The sequence below is a fragment of the Syngnathus floridae genome, chromosome 19, assembly GCF_059516105.1.
Source record: "Syngnathus floridae isolate MCC-2025c chromosome 19, RoL_Sflo_1.0, whole genome shotgun sequence".
NCBI classification, from domain to species: Eukaryota; Metazoa; Chordata; class Actinopteri; order Syngnathiformes; family Syngnathidae; genus Syngnathus; species Syngnathus floridae.
This window is the reverse complement of record NC_142431.1, coordinates 3,956,097-3,971,381: the sequence shown is the minus strand read 5'-3', so window position 1 is coordinate 3,971,381 and position 15,285 is coordinate 3,956,097. Positions and strand designations below refer to the sequence as shown.

The window sequence follows — 15,285 nt, the reverse complement described above, 5'->3', positions numbered from 1 at the left end:
TCTCAGAACTGAGTAAATTGACCTTAAATCATATTGAGTGATGGCATGCATTGTAGAATTGTGGCTGGTTGAATGCTGATATTATTTATATATATATATAAAATTTATTTATTTGTATAATTTATATATATATAAAATCAATAATATTTAAGGAGTATCTCACTGTTACCTTTACGGGCTTATGAAAAAAAAAAGGAAAAAAAAATATATACGTATATATACACATATATATACATATATATATATGTATATATATATATATATACACATAATTTATTTTATCATGTATAAATAATAAAAGAAATGATATAGAAGGAGTATCTCACTGTTACCTTGACATTTTCTTTACGGGCTTATGGAAATATGAAATTGTAAAAATAAAATAAATAATACATAAGGAGTATCTCACTGTTACCTTGACATTTTCTTTACGGGCTTATAAAAAGATGAAATCCTGCAAACAAACATAACTTCTACAAGGCAAGTGCTGGAAACTTTTAAATCACTATAAGCAACCATTCAGACACCAAGGATATCAAGTCAAGTCAAAAAATAGAGCCAGCAACTTTTCCAGCAACTGATGACAATGTTGGAAGTGTGGCTGTTCCATAATCAAAACAAAGCATAGAAAGTGTATTTGTTTAAGACTTGAATGACATGCACATAAATACAGACTGCAGCAATTTACACGTTCCTTCCTAGAATTATCGGATCTAATTGCTGCATTAGACACAAAATACTATTCATCTAACTAAACGGGGATTTCTGGTGCCTTTAAGAACTTTATTTTCCGACTTAAAGAGCAGAGACTGCTTGATGTCTGTTCCTTAAAAAATACAAAAATAAAGTAGAATGTCTTTCCCTTTCGACAGTAGCATTTTGCATCTTGACAAATTCTTTTAGTTAGCGCTGCTGTGGTTCCAGCCCAAAACACACTTGTGATCTGATTTTGATTATGAAAATTCCACAGATCATCTGGGGCAGGTTATCTTTCTGTAGAAGGCGTCAAAACAAAACTTGCTGTCTTTTAACTTTTTATGCTCCACATATCTGGAAATAACTACCGGCAAGCTTGAGGTTTGCTGCCATAATTTCTTTACTTGTTCCTCTTCCAAGTGCTTTTCACTGGAAACAGGTTTGTGACAAATAATTCATATTTATTACTGCACCCTAAACTTTACACACCTCTAAATGAATTCCATCTTATTTTCTCATTTCTATTTCATGCGTCCTCTCAAATTTACTGTATTTTCCGCACTATAAGGTGCACCTAAGAACCTCCAATTTTCTCAAATACGCCTTATAATCCAGTGCGCCTTATATAAGGACAATGTTTTAAAATGGGCCATTCATCGAAGGTGCGCCTTATAGTGCGAAAAATACGGTAATGTAAATTACAGTCAAATTCACCAGCAGTTACCTTTAAAATAGCATCAGTTAAATGAAAATGACCTTGGATCTGGTAACCATATTGAGTCCAGTCTTCAGAGACCCGTTCCTTTTATTAAAGCCGGGCTTTGGGGAATCATGCTTGCCGTTGACTAAGGGGAAGTCACTCACCCAGGTTACCCTTTAGCCATGGAAGAATACGCCCCTGTGCCTTTGACTACTTATTGCTTCCTGCCGCACAGATCGTGCATCTATTCTATCGATCGGCCTTGCCTGTTCCAGAACTCTAATTGTACTGCCGGCCTGGAATTTCACCTACAGTAATAGGTTACACAGAAGAATAAAGATGCATTCACTAGATATCGATCAAAAGGAATCCACACCTCCAGCAAAATTAACGAGACAATGCATAGGATCGATATTGCTTTCCTCACACTACCATCCATCCTGCTTCCTCTCATGCTGCTTGTTTGTAATCCAATTGATAGTGACGGTCCGGATTTGCAAAATCTATATTAGGTTGTCAAATATAAAATTGACACAATTTTCATTTTGGGGTAGTCTTCTGTGCTTACTGTGTTGTCGACCAACAGAAGAAAAATTGGTTTCATTTAGATCAAGATTAATAATAAAAGTCAATGTTTTGTGCAGGACCACATCAATAATTGTTGCTTTTTGGATAATAGTGGAATTTTAAATTGTAATGTTTTGAGTTTTTCTGTTGCTTGAGTTGGCTCATACCTGTGATTCTTCTGTTTGTTTCTCCAAGGAAATGTGCTGAGCTGGGTGGAGAGAACACGGGGGGCGTACACCCGGGAGCTGTTGGTGATCAGAGCCTCGTTTCAAATTGATTGCTTCAACAGAAGAAATCTAGATTGGGTGGCTCTAGCTTGAATGCTGGCAGGCCCCAGCCATAAACAGTTAAATGATATTTGTTAAGGTAGAATCTAAATCACAGGTGTCAAACTCAAGGCCTGGGGGCCAGATACGGCCCGGCACATCATTTTATGTGGCCCGTGAAGACAAATTGTGCATCAAATTCATGTGTCATAACAAGAATTGCAAATTGTCTTCACTTTTAATATCTTTTTTAAATATTTGACCAGTTTTTCCTCATCTGATTTGAAAATGAGTTATTTGTCTGTTTTGTAGCTTTTACTGTATATAATGAGTTGCTCATACATTTATTTGGGTTGACACTCATAATGACCCTCCGAAAGAAGCTGACTACAACGTGGCCCGTGAAAAAAATGAGTTTGACACCCCTGATTTAAGCTAACTCTTGACTTGAAGCTTTAGGCTAACACTCAGGGTAGAGCTGTCCAATCTAGGACATGTGCATGGACTGATGAAATCTGCTCATCTGTGAGGCAAAATTAAGCACTTCTGTAATGTTGTTTTGTGACGCCTTTGGATATTCTCATTCATCCAGGTCACCATATTCACAGGGCATTCAATCGATCGCTACTGGACTGATATGGTTGTCTTAGCGGAAAATAAACCTTTAAACACTTCTTGTATCGACGAGCTGGAAACAAAGTGAGGTAACAAGAGTTATGGCGACAAGCAAAATGGCAATACTGGCAATTTCCTTCCTCTTGTGAATTTTGGGGAGTTGGTAAACCATTAAATGGTGCATTTCTGCTACATATTGGCTAGGAATGTAAACTACAATATCAAATAAAGTTATAAATCAATTTGTTTGTTGTCCAATTTATATTTTTTCTTTCAACAGTAAAGCTCTTTGAGTTGCAATTTGTATGAAAAGTTGCAATACAAATATTTATACAGGAAGTAAATAAAAGTGCAATTCAAACACTTTATTTTGAATTATTCTCTAAAGGGTTTAACTTTGATACATTTTCTCTACAGAGGTCACAAATTAGCTGTCATTTTTCTCTCTCATGTCTTACATTGCTTCATAACATCCTGGACTGTTTCTTCTTGTTCACATTTATCACCATTCTAACTGGTATGTTGTTAAACCCAGTCTATAAAACCAGCTTACCCCATTCGCCCGCCGATTGCTTGTGCCACCTTCCTTCTAATCTGATTTTCACATTCTTTGCAACTTCCTTTCCCTGGAGCTGCACTTAAATACCACCCACGCTTAACTGCAAGACAGGTCTAACTCATAGTCTCCGCCCACCAATTAACTAGGCAAAACTGTGGGCAGAGAGAAAACTAACTAGCAGGCAGAACACAGAATATTATGAAGGACTGAAACTGCCCAAAATAAATAAAAAAAATAAAATAAATGTAAAGTTAAAAAAACAATAGAAAAAAAATCTAATAGAAAAATGACTAATATACGTGTATATATAAATATAATCTAAAATATGTCAAAAATTGATATTTAATTGGATTTATATTTATTTCCACATTTATTTATTTTTTATATATTTTAGATTTTTAAATCTTTTTTGTATTGACCTATTTTTGTACTTATACATACAGGACTGTGTCAGAAAATTAGAATATTGTGATAGTTTTTTATTTTCTGTAATGCAATTAAAAAAACAAAACTGTCATACATTCTGGATTCATTACAAATCAACTGAAATATTGCAAGCCTTTTATTAATTTAATTTTTGTCTTTTAATTGCATTACAGAAAATAAAGAACTATCACAATATTCAAATTTTCTGAGACGGTCGTGTATATTTGGTTTTTATTTTTGATATATTTGTTTTTTTTTTCCATATAAGCACACTAGTAGGAACATTAACAGCATGCCGAGTACAAAAAGTAAACAATGTACTAGACGAATAAACAACAGGAAGATTGCAAAGGACAAGACCAATAACGAAACAGGAATCATGAATATTGCAACCGGCATCAATCCCGATGTTCATATCAATGCTGCGTTCTTATCATTTTATCATATCTGATGTTTGGATTCAAACAATATGAATACGGTTAAGTCTAAGAGGATTATTACGTAGTAGATTCTTCGAAACCACAAGGCAGAAAAGCACTCAAACACTCAATTAGTCACAGTCGATGCGTTGCCCTCCCATGGCGAGACCCAGTACAGAGGTTTCGGGTGTCAAGCATCCTGCTGCCTGTTTTTTCTCAGCGAGCTTAGCAAGAAGAACATTTCATCATTAGCTCTTCTGATGTACCATACACACATACAGTATAGTCGCTGACCATGTTATTCGCTAGCTCAACCGTTTTCACCACCCCCAAGAGTGCAGGGTTCTTTTAATTGAAAGGCTTGAGAAGGTGAACTTTCACAGTTGGTAATTAGGGTTGTTAAGCGTAAAATGTTACCCGTAAAAAGCACTTCTCACTGGGTCAATTTGTTCCTGCACCTGAAGGGAGCACTCTGAATGAAACACAACTGATCAGGGTGATCATTAAGAGATCCACACTGGCATTTTAGCACTTTGACACATCCGTCCTACTGGGAACGACATTGTGGAAGTGTTGTACCCTTTCTGTTTCACGTGTTCGAATGAAGTGAGATAAAAAACCTTTTGTGGGTGGCTATTCAGTATTGGTACGTCCAAAGCATTCCATTATGAGCATACTGATTAAAATGGCATGTATTGGATTTAGGAAAATGAAAGTGAATGCTAAAAAGACACACTCCTTCAAAGTAATGAGTACAGAGCCAAAGAATTATTGTATAATATAATATAATATAATATAATATAATATAATATAATATCGTACAGTAATATAATATAATATAATATAATATAACATAATATAATATATAGGAAAAACAAAAACACTCGGGAAAAGGTCATTTTGTTTTGAATACAACAGTATTGTCACAAAAAATATGTATTGTATAATATAATATATAGGAAAAACAAAAACACTTGGGAAAAGGTCATTTTGTTTTGAATACAACAGTATTGTCACAAAATACAAGTAGTGCTTTTTTTGAAAAAGAAACACATTTTTAAAAAACCATCAAGCTTTTAGAACTGTAGCGTAATAACTTTTCGAACAGTGATATATATTGTTTGTTTTTTGTTGTTTGTTTTTTATTGTTTTTATTTAAATCATGTTCGAAATAAAGATTCATTCATTCATTCATTCGTGGATAATAATGATAATAATAATAGTAATAATAATAATAATAAGAAATATACTTATTATTATTATTAATATGGACTCTGAATGTTCGTAGTGCAGCAGTGTCTATGAGCAGCGTGTATCTTGGGTCCATGTTTCATCTCATCTCGTCTTTTTACTAGCCCCCTGGGCACTTAATGGAAAGATGAAAAATGATCACCAACAAGGTGGCTTTATAGATGGCGCTGACATTTGCGGTTACACCTATCAAGCACTATGGGAATATCACTTTTCTATCCACCGTACTCTTCTCCTTCTTTCCCCGTCGTCATCTTTAACCTTTGCCTTGAATTACTCCACGTCTATTTCTTTCTGCATCCCGTTGACTGACAAGAGTAATTCCAAATTCCTCTTCTGCTCGCCATTATTTACCTCTCGCTCTGCATGCATTACAACATCTATCTGCACCGAGAAAGGGCCAGCTCTATTAATTAGGAGCATGGTACCGTTAAAAGGATCCACAGGGAGAAGTGGTGGAACAGTTTCTCTCAACCTGCCGAGCGTGTCCTCCCACAGTTCTGGTGATTAATGATGTCGGCCATATCAGGGGGCTCTTATCAGACACGGACGCTCTAACCAAACAAAGCCAGGGTTAGAAACTCGCTGTTTAACTGATGAAGTGGGACCGATGGCGAGAAGAAGCCGAGAGCGAGCATGCATCCTAATGAGCTTGGGTGTCGATTGTTAAGAGAGCACGCGGGAACATTAACTGTTCGTCTCCGTAGTTTCAGGCGAGTGGCATTTGTGTTATGATCATTGTGTGACTACTCAGCATTGTTTGTTGGCAGGCATGTCTTGAGGACTACTCCATCATTACCGCAAATGAAATAGTTTTCTTTGTTCCTCTAAAAAGATCTTTTCAACGGGAACTGCCTTTTTCCACAAAGAACCAAAATAGATTCTTCTATCTACTCGATTTTTATAAATATACGAGGGAGCGAGAGTCACCCCTCCCCAAACGTTCACGGAGAATCAGTCCTCCAATTGCTGAATCTTGATCAGCTAAAAACAATTTTCTAGGTAATCAATAATTATCGACCAAACCTAATATAATTTTGTAAATGAAAAGAGTCAGACTTAAGAAATAAGCAGAATTAATACGAAGAAGCTGATTTTATAATTTATCAGGCAAACTATTTACAACCAGTTTCGAACATAACACGTTCATATTATAAAATACGAACAGAAATTGAATCCCAATTAAAAATACAACAACTTAATGGGCCGTGAGTAACATGCTGAGTGTGCCTTTTTTGCAAGGTTACATCTCGTAATGGGGCCTTTTTCGAATTAGTGATCTTATCACATGTGACGGAAGCACCGAGATCAATAAAACAATCTCTGCGTCTAATCTGCTTGAATCATCGCCACGAGTTATGTCGGTTATCCTCTTGGTTATGAGATACCGGCAGTGATATGCTCACTTTCAACTCATGCGGTTATGCTCGCTGCATATTCCGCAAGTGAAGTTAGTGAAGCTTTCCGCGTGCCATACATCAGTTCTATCTGTCCCCAGCTGAGAGAAATGGAGAGCGGAGGAGAAAGATTGGATTTCGCCTCACTGACGATGTGCCACTACAAAGGCGATATCTCTCCTCCGTGCTTCGATTGCTATCTCTTATGGGACAGACGTGGAATACTGTATGAGACACCTTGCGACCATTCTTGGCTTTATTATTATTCCAGTTGAGAATGTTGGAAAGACGCAGTATACTCATTTGCTCATTAAGAGTTTCATTGATGTGAATCCGATTACAATCTTGACAGGAGATTTTATTCTTTTTTGATTGGAGAAACAATTGACAGCAAATCGGTTTTGGCACGACGGTGGACGAAATTTTATGGAAGGAATGGGCAGAGGTGGACGGTAGGAGAAGGTAAGGGTGGAGAGCGGCCGTCACATGGTGAAAACTACTCTTTGAGGACAGTAGATGGGTTGGGGGGGGGGGTTGACCGGCCTGGAAAACAAGCAACTCCCAAAATTCACAATGTCCACCACACCCCTGCTCCAAGGTCCTGATGTCATCCATTAGGCCACGCCCTTTAAGGCAGTCCATTGCTTTCCATTCACTTGTATAATGCTTAATTTAATATCACAAAATTTAAAATGTCTTATTTTTCTTCTTCTATAAAATTAATAATAAATATTTATATTTATTCTACTTAATATATTATATATTTATATTCTTTATTATATACATTTAAAATTTGTAATATATGATAAATATTTAAATTATATATATTTAATATATATTATTTATTGTATATTTGTAATATAAATATTACCTTTTTTTCCTATTAAAACATAAAAAACAACTTGCTTTCTGAAATGCTGCAAACCTGTTGCCACCTTCTATGTAAATCCTTTCAAATGATTATCGATTCAGCTAGTTTTGGACCAACGATAATCGATTTTTGCTTGGTGAAACACATTACAGTGGGATTACAGCTCTAATCCAGTTGCCTCAAAGTTGCCATCCTGCTTTCTATTTTGATCCCGTTTCGACTGCATCGTCTTGTATTTGCCAATCAAGAATGCCATTCAACGATCAATGCACGGCTGATAAAGAACAACAGAGATAAGTACCAGTCCATTATGGTCATGGCATTCATGTCGAAACCTCTGACCACACGTACGTCAAAACAAGCTCTGATACTCTTGGCAACATCCGCAAGCTTCAGTTGAACCTGTGTCGGAGTGGTCGGCGAGACTCATTAGCTCCCGCCTCTGTGGTTCATACTGTGTTTCCCTAAAGGCATTTCCAGCACCATTGACTCAGTGAGATTTCAAAATGCCTATGCAGACTGATGCCTTCCAAACTAAAGTATGCTCCTTTCTTAATTAGCACTTTCAAACAAATTTCCCTCTGGCCTCACAGGACCAAAACTCTGCCGAATTAATTATTAACGTCCTTGCTGTCTCCCGCTTTCATTTTCTCTCTCTTTTGAAAGCTGCGATAGTTTCCAAGTTTCTACCTCATTGGATTTGAATACAGGTAGAACATTCGGTGACAGTTCTCGCCTCAGGTGGGCTTTGACAGCAAATGTTTTGTGTGCACAATAATTAATTTGGACCCAAATCAAGCAAATTAATTTATACCCACAAAAACAGGAGGATTTGAAACCCACGACTATGGAATTCTGCATACCGTATTTTCCACACTATGAGGCACACCTTAAAACCTCCAATTTTCCTTATAGCCTTATAGTATATGGCCCAATATGGATTCGTGGATGAGGACTAATTTATTAAAGTAAGATTTAAGTTTTCACTATTTCGAGTGTTACGATATTGTGATTGCATTAACGTTTGAGCAAGGTTGAGTTATTTATTCTATGCGCCTTATATATGAACACAGTTTTAAAATGGGCCATTCATTGAAGGTGCGCCTTACAATCCGGTGTGCCTTATAGTGCGGAAAATACGGTAATTTGTTTTTCTTTGTTTAGCATTCTCTGTAATTTCTTTCATTTGTGGTTAAATATATAGTGGAAACTGAATGAGTCCTTCCAGGATAATTCCTTCAGGTGTGGAATATAATGTGTCATATCTCTTTGTATCTGTCAATGACAGACTGTCATAAAAAGAAGCTAAAGTGAGGCCACCGACTTGAAAGGGAATGGATTCGAGGCACAATACGGTTGAAGAGATAAACTTGAAAGGGGGAGAAATGAACCTTTTTCCTCCTTTAGCCTTGGCTAGCCCCCCATGACAGACGTGAGGGAATAACAAAGGCTCACTATGACCACTGCTTTCACATGAGCGTATGTCAAACACACCACCTCTTGAATCCATTATCATGTACATGGGCATAATCTTATCACCCATTGTGCATGAGGCCTTTTTTAATTTAGGTGTAAAGTTTGACAAACTGAGTATCTCCAAAGAAAACAACGGGAGCCCATAGAGAGTAATAAAAGCAGGGTTGAATTATATTTTATTGGCTTTTTTTCGAATTCTTGGAATATTACCATCAGTCAACGTGACACTGATTTAATTTAATGTGTCTGTTAATTCTAACAACATAATTATGCCGAACGTACACGCTGAATCGCTTTAAGTGATCACATTAAATAAAAAAAGTCTTTGATATGCTAATAATGTTTCTCATTAAAACTCACTTCTCATGTCCTCTGCGCATCCTAAATGGTTTATTGTTCATTTGTGTTAAAAAATGCCCCCCGTTGAGGTTATCTTTTTTTTGTGATTGTGTTTGAAAGCAATTACAAGTGATATTATAATGTTAGCGGCTACATTTTATATTTCAGAACAGTTTTGTTATTCACATAAAACATAATAAGTATACAATTGTAAATAAATCAGATGTTTTTTTTTAAATATTCTAAAAATAAATATTAAGGTTCAAATATTCAGTATACAAATAAGTATTGATATCAACTGAGACATGATGAGGTATTTGCATATGTATTTAATTTGCAGAGGCTTGAAGTCATTCCAGCAGGGAGTGAACTTTTATTCCTTTTAGCCTCAAAGCTCAATAAAGATTCATCATTCAAATCATCCCCTTAGAGAAAAACTGTTAAATCACAAGAATGAGTCAGATTAAATTCACTCTAATTTTACATTTACCCAAAATTGACCTTAACTGGAATTACTTGACAAAGATTGTGAATAGTGCAAAAGTATCTTTTCTTAGCAACGCTGTCTTCTTCTGCAAAAAAAATATTACTGCAGCAAATCTGCTTATTAAAAGATGACAATTGTTTAAAAGACAGTGTAGTGAAACTTTCACAATTGAATGCCCAAAAACTTTTGAACTTTGGAAACAACCAGACATGCTGCCAAAGTCAATTACTTAAAAAAAAAAAAAATCTCAATTCAACAAATTTACTCAGCCACAGATGGAAAATTAAATAAATTATGTAGGATCAATTTTGATCCACACAATGTTTTAAATGTAAATATGGATTAACATAAAATGATAATTGATAGTCCAACTCCACTTATAATAACCATCTGTACAGTCATTAGTTTTCTTATTTGTTGATTCTTTTTTTCCACAGGTGCTCTGGCTGTCGTGAGCACTTTTGACATTTGTCTTGGATTGTCAAACCATCTGTGAATTTGATTAGATTATCTCTTGGAATTCAAATTCAGCCTCCGAGGTAGGGAGATTATTTACCATTGAGCTTTAGCTGCATTCTACCCATTTTTTCCTCTAGTTGGACACATAAAAACATAAAAATACACATAAAAACTCACTTTCATACGCTGATGCTAACTTAAATTGGACATGGCAGTAGAAAATAATCGATTATTTCCTGGGTTGATAAAGGTGTAGCTTCAATGTGAAGAGAAAATAGACTTTGCCCGCTAATCTCTGTTATATCACCATTTCGATGATTTACTCTGAAAGATGTGAGCGTAATCTGCTGGTGGAGCCGTGCTGCTCTCCGTCAGGCGAGGTGTTCTCTTTGATGCCGTACCAATGAGGAACTTTTTGACTCACAGGCTTTTTTTGCTCAGCACAGAATGCGTCATATTTCCAACCCCCCAAAGATGTGAAAATAATGTAATTGCTTACTCCATCCATGCTGCTGGCTACATGTGGATGTGAAGAATGTGCTTTTGGTTTGACGATGGAGGTCAAGAGTCTTTCCCTGCCAAATGTGGTTCTTGGGACATGACCAAGATGTCTCCCTGGCCAGGTGTTCTGTGCATGTCAAACCAGGAAGAGTCCCGAGAGCAGACCTGGAACAGACTGGAGCTAATATGTCTGACAGCTGGCCTGGGCCTTAGGTGGGACTGGGGAGCTGGCCGAAGACGGGGCAGTCTATCCATCCGGCCTCCATAGCCACTTATTTTGTTAATTTTATGTTTGATTTTAGACCGCATAAAATATTTCGGACATTAGATTTTTTAATCTGTGACTACGTGCATTAGGTCTGCTGACAAAAGTCGGAGCAATCCTTTCATTTAGCACCATCATCCATGACAATCATAAAACTGCTCCATGTTTCATGTGAAGCGCAATATGCACTCTACTTAATTAAATGAATTGCAAGGCTGACCACTTGGATGCTTGCTTTTCAGCCTTTTTATTACAGGCTTCAGTAAATTAATTGGGTGAATCCCCTCATTCCACTCGGTTGGCTTCAGTGACAGTCAAAGGGAGATAAAAAAAAAATCATTGGATCTCGTCTGATGTAGATACACTCTTGCGTTGTGATCTCTTCGTGAAAATAACTCAACCTTTTACTGTTACAGCCATCAAACATATTTGTCAATCAGATGCCTCTTTTAAACATCAAATCAGGATTTTCATTAGCCTGCTACAAGTCACGACGAGGGGCAAGTCTTTTCTTTCAAGGGTGTTTTTATTCTTCCCTCACATACAGAGCCGTCTCCTCTACATTCACTTCCCAGCTTTCCTCTTCCCGAACGCAATACTCCTCGCTGTGGTGCCTTTAAGGGCAGTAGGAGGAATCAACGCTAACAAAAAAAATACATCCAACCTAGTCAAGAAATGACCAGAAAAATCACCATGATGACGATTGTGAACATACAGAAAGATAATAAATAAATGGAACATCACTGATATATCTGTGAGTCCGTTGAAACTCTCACATATGGCCCAAAATGCTTTTTAATCTTTTATGCACGTTAAGCCCCTTTTAGTTTCGCTCAGTTTCAGACAAGGGCACCTTGAAAATAGCCAAGATGGGTTAAAATCAAGAGAAGCCATCTTTCCGTTTGAGTGATAGCGGCTTTTCTCCATAAACAAACGGCAGAGTTAGAGGTGACTGGCTGATCGCTGCCCCTTGAAATGCATTGTACAATCAGTGAAGCTTGGTGTTGAAAGATCAACCTGCAATATTTCAGGCCAGCTTATACAGGCAAGGACATCATATCAAGCTTCAGATCAGAGGGTTCAATAATGGCTTCACCTCATCCTCTCAGAATGATGTGGCAGAGATGGAAAGAAAATCTTGGCCTTTAAACTTTGATACACATGGCCAAGAAGATTTTTTTTTTTTTATTAGAGACCACAGAAATAGAAGGTAAGAACTCTCACATTGCATTCATGTCATTTGAGTCATTTCTTATACTCAAGTCTTGTCTTTCAAGGGTGGTTTTATTATTTTCCAACTCCCCTCACATACAGAGCCGTCTCCTCTATACAGAGTCAAATCTCACTTATTTCTGACATTTTAAAATGCTACAGCATGGAGGGAAATGGGGAAAAATACAAAATCTCTTCTTAGGTCTGCTTCCTGAGCAAAAAAAAAAAAAAGTAGTCCCCACTACTTCATGATTAATAGTCTGAAAATGACTTGAAAGTAAAATTCATTTTCATACCGCTGTAAGAAGAAAATTGGTTAACAAGACTGGACCTCTATAAACTAACATGCTGTCTTGTAGGACATTGCAAGATATAAAAGTGCACAGGCAGGCAAAGACGCATTGATGTACAACACAATCAATGTCCAGTCAACATACTCCAACACCCATTGATGCAATGTGCTTCAATTTGTAGGACTTTAATTGCTTTTCCTTTTCTACCCTTGTGCTATCTACTGATGACGTCCTTCCCTTGTGTATGTTTTTGTTTTATCATTTACTTATGTTCCTGGAAATTTCCCTCAGGATTAATTAATCTATTTATCTATTTACTGTATGTTTGTGATTAAGTGTTTGTGCGTGTCTTGCTAGTTGCAGATTATTGGCTGCTGCTTCAGGTTTACAAATGCAACTAAATGCTGGCTCAATTTTAATCAGCCAAATGTCTATCCTTGTAATAAGTATGAACACAAACGAAAATATATTTGCTGATTTATTTTTGGAGTTCGTTCTTTAGAAATAAAGCATGACTAGATGATTAAAATGAATCGATAAATCGACAACCAATGGATTATTAAATTATTGCCCAGTACGGTGAACATCAATCTTGTTTGAATTTGCATAACTGTTGTCTAGTTTAAAAAGTCCAATAATTTTTTTATACACTTTAATGCAATTAAAATTGTATCAAATTATTTGATTAATTGATGGAATAATTGATTCTAAAAATATTCACACCTAAGCATAACCCATATTTGCCATTTTATTTTTTAACAATAAGAGCCGATTGTGGTTTTACCTCTATTGTAAATGTTACAGTTCAAAACATTCGACATCTAAATTTGTTCTTCCTATTTTCTTCTGCAATGTGAGCTGGAATTTCTCGACCATGTTTCTGTTTAACATTCTGCAGTGTACTCAATGCTTGAACCCATATCTGACGTTGAGCTTGTATAAGGCGATGCCGAGTCATTTCAACTCAATTTATGTGCGACTTTGTCTGATTCCTGTCTTTGTATACCTCAGACATTTTTTTTTTCCAGGTAGGTTAGAAACCTGTCATAAGCCTAAAGAGAAATTATAGAGTTTCCTTCAGACTCCTACACGTTGCTTTGAAAGGTAGAGCAACAGAGAGCATGTGAGAGAGATGGAACGTGTTTGATGGTGCAAACTGTTGAAATTCAAGTTATCTGTCTCGACTTATCCAGGCTAGTGGAAAAGAGCCAGGTGACTAAATGTGAGAGATCAAAGTTCTCGTCACGCATGTGCTGAGTGGAAGCCTGAGCGGGTAGTTACCAAGACTCAGGATTTGTGTCCATCAACATAAGCCTTCAGCTGCTTTTGTAGATCTTCGCCGACGTCTGTAAACAGACATTTGCTTTTTCGATATGTTACGATACTATTTGAATCTACAATTTATTACTTTATGGATGATGACCTTTGAGGTCAACTTGACCCAAATTGTTATCTTAGCAGAAAAGTTTTTTTTTTAAAGAACAGCTGCTGTCCATATTATAATGGATGGAAGAGATTAACCTTACTTTAGAAGTGGGAATGAAAAAAAAGTAATGCAAGACAATCTATGGACTGCAGAACAAACAACAACCAATTCTCCTCATTCTCAAAGTGCATGAAAATGATATCCCCCACCTCCAAAAACTATACACATGGATTCAACTCTCTGCTAAGCTCAGGGAATTTGAGCCCACTGAGTGAGAAGGAGGAATAGGCTAGAAAGAAAGACGAAAAAAAAAAAACTCCCCATAGCCTGCCTGACTAAATGATGGTGTTGGGATTATTGGGGGCCACCAGTTCACTGAAGCAGAAAATGGGAATATGCTTGTGAGGGCACACCCCGTTTACTCCATCGGGCTCCCGGAGAGACAGATGAGGCAACCTCAGCAAAACATTCCTGCCGAAAAAACTACGCCTGAGCTGCGAAGGAACGTACTAAAGCTAATTACAATTCATCACCGCCATTTATGCATTGCAACACCTTACTGAATCCTGATTTATTCCCCCCCCCCAAATATGTTTAAAAGGAATGAATTGACAAGAATGAAAACTAATCACATGTATTATAGGGCAGTAATTATTTTCCTCACTCCGTCTTGGATGTGTGCCTGTTCCTGTCTCTGTTCTCCAACAGAACACCAATAATTGTCTTTAGTTTGTACAATAGAAGTTATAATTAGCTTCCCTCAAACTGCCAACCATCTCACAAAGGGAGAATATAATAATTCACTAATTTCATTATAACATTTTTTTTTTAGCCCGAGTTACTCGTATTCTAAAAAGTTTTATCCCAGGTTGCTTTAAAACGATTAGAGTGAAGTACAAAGACGTTAATGTGTTCACGGTTAGCTAACATGGAAAATAAACTGTTTGCATTCATCCATGAAAATGTGTTGTTTGAAAATAAATATTGTCTTCATATCCAAAAATGGCTGGTTGTCATCCAGGTGTCTATCATCTTTGGCAGAGGCGAATTCCCCCAGGAT

At 36.7% G+C, this 15,285-nt stretch overlaps 1 protein-coding gene and 1 long non-coding RNA gene across 4 annotated transcripts in view; one reads left to right on the top strand and one right to left on the bottom strand.

Moving 5' to 3' along the window:
• The window catches only part of LOC148381716 (uncharacterized), a 33,688-nt gene extending 30,602 nt beyond the window's left edge, over positions 1 to 3,086 (top strand). The window contains exon 6 of the long non-coding RNA XR_015854453.1: positions 2,159 to 3,086. This is a non-coding gene — a long non-coding RNA (uncharacterized LOC148381716). The remainder of the gene's footprint in view (positions 1 to 2,158) is intronic.
• LOC148381715 (protein FAM177A1-like) overlaps positions 1 to 3,480 on the bottom strand; it is a 36,179-nt gene extending 32,699 nt beyond the window's left edge. For all 3 annotated transcript variants that reach the window (XM_088362422.1, XM_088362425.1, XM_088362423.1), the window contains exons 1-2: positions 3,398 to 3,480; positions 2,131 to 2,208 (exon numbers count right to left, since the gene is read on the bottom strand). The gene's annotated coding sequence lies outside the window, so the exon portion shown is untranslated. The remainder of the gene's footprint in view (positions 1 to 2,130; positions 2,209 to 3,397) is intronic.
• Between the last annotated feature and the right edge of the window lie 11,805 nt (positions 3,481 to 15,285).